General features: G+C 39.6%; 1 non-coding gene across 1 annotated transcript; it reads right to left on the bottom strand.

The window, feature by feature from the left end:
- Positions 1-2,477: 2,477 nt before the first annotated feature.
- LOC131636479 (small nucleolar RNA R71) lies at positions 2,478-2,584 on the bottom strand. Its single transcript, XR_009294100.1, has one exon. It is a non-coding gene; the product is annotated as a small nucleolar RNA R71 (small nucleolar RNA).
- Positions 2,585-6,190: the final 3,606 nt, after the last annotated feature.

Here is a 6,190-nt window from a genome sequence, read left to right as displayed (position 1 = left end):
TTTTTAAAACGTTTTCCCCTTTTAAGCGGAACTACATTAGCTCTGACTTCTCCATTGCACTGAGGAGGTATGTAGGCACAAAGCTTAACGCTTTGCCGAGCTTGTTTTAAAAATAAAACAAACCCTTTTTAGCACACACGACACAGATTCTCAAAAAGGTTCCTGTGGAGTACCACAGATATGAGGGGTGCTTAAAACCTTCCCCTTGTATAAACAACACCCGTACCTTAGATCTCTTCTTTTTGTTTTAAAAACAAACTTTGGGTTTTTTCGTTCTTTTCCCTTTTCCTTTGGAAACAATAAAGCGCGGTGGCGACTTTCACTGAAATATTGAGTCGAGTCAATCCTATGGCTTCGATCTCAGATTTTCCCCGCTACAGAGACGCACGTCTCCAACGTCCCTATGCCACCTCACCAAAAGGAGACGCACGTCTCCAGCTGCCTCCGAGATCTTCTCCACTTGAGACGCACGTCTCAAGTCGTTCAAAGGCTCTCCCCAAAATGTGGAGACGCACGTCTCCAAGTCCAAGTCAGGAAGAGCTCCTCCTTTCACGCATCCCAACTGCAGACCCTCAGCTATAAATAGAGGTTGATACTTCAGTGTAAAGGGTCTGAATTCTGCTAACGAAGTGCTGCCGAATTATTTCTTCAGGCATTTATTTTCCTGCCTTTCATTTAACTGCTTTCATTTTCTCACAACAATTTCTACACCGGAAATTGTTGTGAACTTTTAACTAGATTTAACCTTACGTTAGATCATAGTATTTTTATATTCCTTGTTTTAAATTCATGCCCAATAATTTCCGAAGAACGATCCAACCAACCTGTGGTGGAAGTTCGAGTACTTCAAGATTCAATTCAATTGCAATTTATTTTATTCAGGTTTATCATTTACCCCTTTAATTATTATTATTATTGCATGATATATTATATGCCATTTAACATGCCTTTTATTATGAACCAAATTAATTTATGCATGTCTAACCGTATTAATATGTCTGGCTAATTAATTAAGATATCGGTATGTAAAGTAAGTTAACCGTGGGATCCGAAATAAATTGGCTTAATTATGTTTTATTAAATATCACTTGTTTTTGGTTTGTACGTCTAATTTAATTAGTAAGTCTTAAAATCAATAGAGCGAGAGTTTGAGGTTTTAAGACGGTCAAAGGTTAAAATCAATAGAGCGAAAGTTTGAGATCTTTAACTGGATAGTAGACATAGGACATTAGTTTTAAGGATGGTGAAAGCGTATTAAAACTAATTAGAACTTATTTATTTTCAAAAAGTATTTTTAAACCCGCGCGGGATGGTGAAAGCGTACGTTAGGGATATTAGCATGTTCCGAGGCAACAGAGCGAGAGTTTGAGATTAGGAGATTTAAATAGATAACAACTTCATAAAACAAGCATTTTATTAATTACATTGTTTCCAAAAAGCTTTTCTAAATCTAATGGGATGGCGAGAGCGTACATTACGAGTTAGGACAGTAGTCTAAATCAACAGAGCGAGAGTTTGAGAGGAGGACTTTTAATCAATAGAATTAATAAAGATCTTTAATCGAATTAATATTTTAGCCAATGGACCTTCGGATCACCTTAGTTAAATGAAATACATACTGATATCCGCCTATTATTATATTTCTTAATTTTCACAATCACTTTCCCTTAGAAACAATCGAAAAATATTAGTAGCCTTAGCTTTACATAGTAACCTTAGATAACGGTAGATCGATTCGTAGTCCCTGTGGATTCGATATCTTTTAAAACTACACGACACGACTGTGCACTTGCAGTCATCAGATTAATAGACACGTAAAGTCGCGATCAAGTTTTTGGCGCCGTTGTCGGGGACTATTTAAGTCGATATCGTAACTCACTATTACACCGTAGAGACTAGGGCAATTCTTTCCTTTCTTTTTGAACGATTGTATGCCAAGTACTCGTTCACAAGGACGAGATTTAATACAACGAATTAACGAGATCGAACATTTTATTAACGTCAAACGTCGAGCTCGCAATCTTCCCGAAGTAGCACCAATTCCATTTAATCAGGAATTTATATTTACTGATCAAATTAATCAAATTACCCCAAAGTTAGAGATGGCTGCTATTCATCCTCTTAGAGACTTTGCCGCTCCTTCACGCGTTGAACTGCACTCAAGTATCGCACCACCTGCGATTGAGGCAAACAATTTCGAACTGAAACCTTCGCTGGTACAAGCTGTTCAACAAAACCAATTCTCTAGAAGCCCTACAGACGATCCTAACCTCCATTTATCCGTGTTCGTGCAATATGCCGACACTGTCAAAGCTAATAACATTAGTTCCGAAGCTATTCGATTACGTCTCTTTCCTTTCTCCTTGAGAGATAGAGCTAGAGCATGGCTTCAATCCCTGCCTTCTAATTCCATAACTACGTGGGACGAACTGAAGACAGTATTCTTAGCTAGATATTTTCCGCCTAGCAAAACTGCTATGCTAAGAGGTCAAATCAACGGATTTACCCAAAAAGATAACGAACCACTCTTTGATGCTTGGGAACGATACAAGGACATGCTTAGACTATGCCCTCATCATGGACTCGAACCATGGCTTATCATCCATACTTTCTATGGTGGTCTACTTTATAACACGAAAATGACTATAGATGCCGCTGCTGGCGGAGCACTAATGGACAAACCCCATGATGAAGCATACAACCTCATAGAGAACATGGCACAAAACCATTACCAATGGGGAGGAGAACGAGCCGCTGTAGAGAAAACCCAAACCAAAGGAGGAATGTACGAAGTAAGTGGTATAGACCGCGTAAATGCTAAAGTAGACGCTTTAACTCAAAAGATCGAAAACTTAACCATCACTCCTTCAGCCACCGCGGCTGCTGTAGCACCTAACTGCAAAATTTGTGGATTAACTGGACACGTAGTTGCCGAATGTCAACTCTTGACTAGTATCCCATCTGATCAAGTAAACTACGCTCAAGGAAACCCTTATTCGAACACGTACAACCCTGGATGGAAGATCCACCCAAACTTCTCGTATAAGAACAACAATGCGTTGTACGCGCCTGGACAAGCACCTACTGTCTCACCTGGCTATCAAAAAGCGCTTGAAGCTGCTCAAAACACCCCTAGGAAGTCGAATCTAGAAATCATGATGGAAAACTTTATAGCTTCCTAACAATAAACCAACAAAGACTTCCTAAATCCAAACATCCATAATAGTGAGCAACTAAAACAACTATCAAACAAAGTAGATGCTTTAGCTACACATAACAAAATGTTAGAAACACAAATCTCACAAGTAGCTCAACAACAAGCACCTACTGCTGCCCCTGCTGGCACGTTTCCTGCTCAACCACAACCTAACCCTAAAGGACATGCAAACGCGATTACATTGCGAAGTGGAATGAATTACGATTGACCTATCGATCCTAGAACTTAAAACGCACCCATGTCACAACAAGAGCCAAAGGAAACCAAAAAGACATCGACCGATGATCAAACTGCTAAGACCATTGAGAACAACACCGAAGTGGAACCTGAAAAAGAAAAACCTTACGTCCCACCACCACCTTATATGCCACCAATTCCTTACCCTCAGAGATTAACTAAATCTAAAACCGAAGCGCAATTTAAAAAATTCGTAGAACTTCTAAAACAATTAAACATAACCATACCTTTCACATGAGCTATAACTCAGATGCCTTCGTACGCTAAATTCTTAAAAGAAATTCTATCAAACAAAAATAAACTCGAGGATAACGAAACTGTAACACTTACCGCTGAATGTAGTGCTATCATTCAAAACAACATGCCTCCCAAATTAAAAGATCCTGGTAGTTTTTCCATACCCTGCGTAATAGGAAAGACTATTATAGAAAAAGCCTTGTGCGACTTAGGAACCAGTGTTAGCTTGATGCCTCTTTCACCTTGTAAGAAACTAAACTTGGGTGAGCTTAAGACAACGAGAATGTCTTTTCAACTAGCCGACCGTTCAGCTAAATACCCTGTAGGAATGTTAGAAAATATCCCTGTGCGTGTAGGCCAATTCTACATCCCAACCGACTTCAACATAATGGATATCCAAGAAAATTCTAACATTCCAATCATATTAGGAAGACCATTCTTAGCTACTGCTGGTGCAATTATAGATGTTAAACGAGGAAAGCTTACCTTCAAAGTCAGAGAAGAAAAGATTGAATTCATTCTTTCTCAGTTCTTGAAAGCACCTTCTATAATTGACACATGCTGCTCCACTGACATCATTGATGAGTGTGTGAATGAAATAAAATCCGAACCACATAAGGAAACCGAGATCCTAAGAATTCCTATACCGCCTATCCTTTAAGATGACAACTGGCGTGGAGAATATCAAGATAACCACCTAAGTGAATGCCTAGCATTAACTCCTGATCCTATACCTGGACCTAAGAAACCTGCTATAGAACTTAAAACACTACCTACTGACCTAAGGTACGAATTCCTAGACGAAGAACTCAACCGAACCGTCATAGTTAATGCCGATTTAGGACGAACCGAAACCGAAAAATTACTCACTGTCCTAAGGAAATACCCAACCGCTCTAGGATATAACATATCAGATCTGAAAGGAATAAGTCCCTCCCTCTGTATGCATCGCATTATGCTCGAAGAAGATTGCAAAACCTCTAGGGAGCATCAGAGACGAATCAATCCCATTATGAGCGATGTTGTTAAAAAGGAAATTCAAAAACTATTAGAATCCGAAATCATATACCCAATATCTGATAGTAAATGGGTTAGTCCTATTCATGTCGTACCTAAGAAAGGAGGAGTTACCGTAATCACTAACGCAAAAGGCGAATCTGTAGCACAACGTACCCAAACTAGATGGAGAATATGCATTGACTATAGGAAGCTAAACAAAGCCACTCGCAAAGACCACTTTCCTTTACCATTCATTGATCAAATGCTCGAACGCCTAGCCAAACACTCGCATTTCTGTTATCTAGATGGATACTCAGGATTTTTCCAAATTCCTATTCACCCTGACGACCAAGAAAAGACTACATTTACATGTCCTTATGGTACGTTCGCTTATAGACGAATGCCTTTCGGACTTTGCAATGCACCCGCAACCTTCCAGAGATGCATGATGGCAATATTTGCCGATTTCCTGGATGGGATAATGGAAGTCTTTATGGACGACTTCTCCGTCTGTGGAGGAAGTTTTGAATCATGCTTAGAAAACCCCGAATTAGTGCTAAAACGATGTGTAAACGTCAACCTTGTCCTCAATTGGGAAAAATGCCATTTCATGGTTCGACATGGAATCGTACTTGGACACATCGTATCCGATAGAGGAATCGAGGTGGATAAAGCGAAAATTGAAATTATTGAAAACCTTCAACCTCCAAAAACAGTTAGAGAAATAAGAAGTTTTCTAGGACACGCCGGTTTTTACCGAAGTTTTACTAAAGATTTCTCTAAAATAACTAAGCCCTTAACTGAACTACTAATGAAAGATGCCGAATTCATCTTTGACGAAAAATGCGCTGAAGCATTTCAAACACTTAAACAAGCATTAATCTCCACACCAATTATGCAACCTCCCGACTGGAGTGAACCTTTCGAAATAATGTGCGACGCATGCGATTATGCTGTAGGAGCTGTTCTAGGCCCACGAAAAGATAAAAAACTCCATGTCATATACTATGCGAGTAGAACCCTAGACGAAGCTCAAATGAACTACGCCACAACAGAGAAGGAACTATTAGTCGTCGTGTTCGCATTAGATAAATTTCGTTCCTACTTGGTAGGAGCCAAAATCATCATATACACTGACCACGCCGCTATTAGGTACCTCTTAACCAAGAAAGACGCCAAGCCTAGATTGTTGAGATGGAACCTCTTATTACAAGAATTCGACTTAGAAATTAAGGATAAAAAAGGAACCGAAAATGTCGTAGCAGATCATCTCTCTCGACTCGAAAATCTGAAACCCGAACAAGTACCAATAGATGATGATTTCCCTTACGAAAGACTCATCGCTCAGTTGGAAGCTAACGAAATAGAACCACACGGACCAACCATTGGATCCAACAATTTCATAGAAGTAGCTTTAGCCCGCTCCTCCACACCTTGGTATGCGGATTTCGTAAATTACCTAGCCGCTAGTGTACTTCCCCCTGATCTAAGCTACCAACA

This window comes from Vicia villosa, unplaced genomic scaffold (genome assembly GCF_029867415.1).
Source record: "Vicia villosa cultivar HV-30 ecotype Madison, WI unplaced genomic scaffold, Vvil1.0 ctg.001755F_1_1, whole genome shotgun sequence".
Lineage (NCBI taxonomy): Eukaryota > Viridiplantae > Streptophyta > Magnoliopsida > Fabales > Fabaceae > Vicia > Vicia villosa.
Note: the sequence above shows the minus strand (reverse complement) of the source record. Positions and strands in the feature narration are given on the sequence as shown.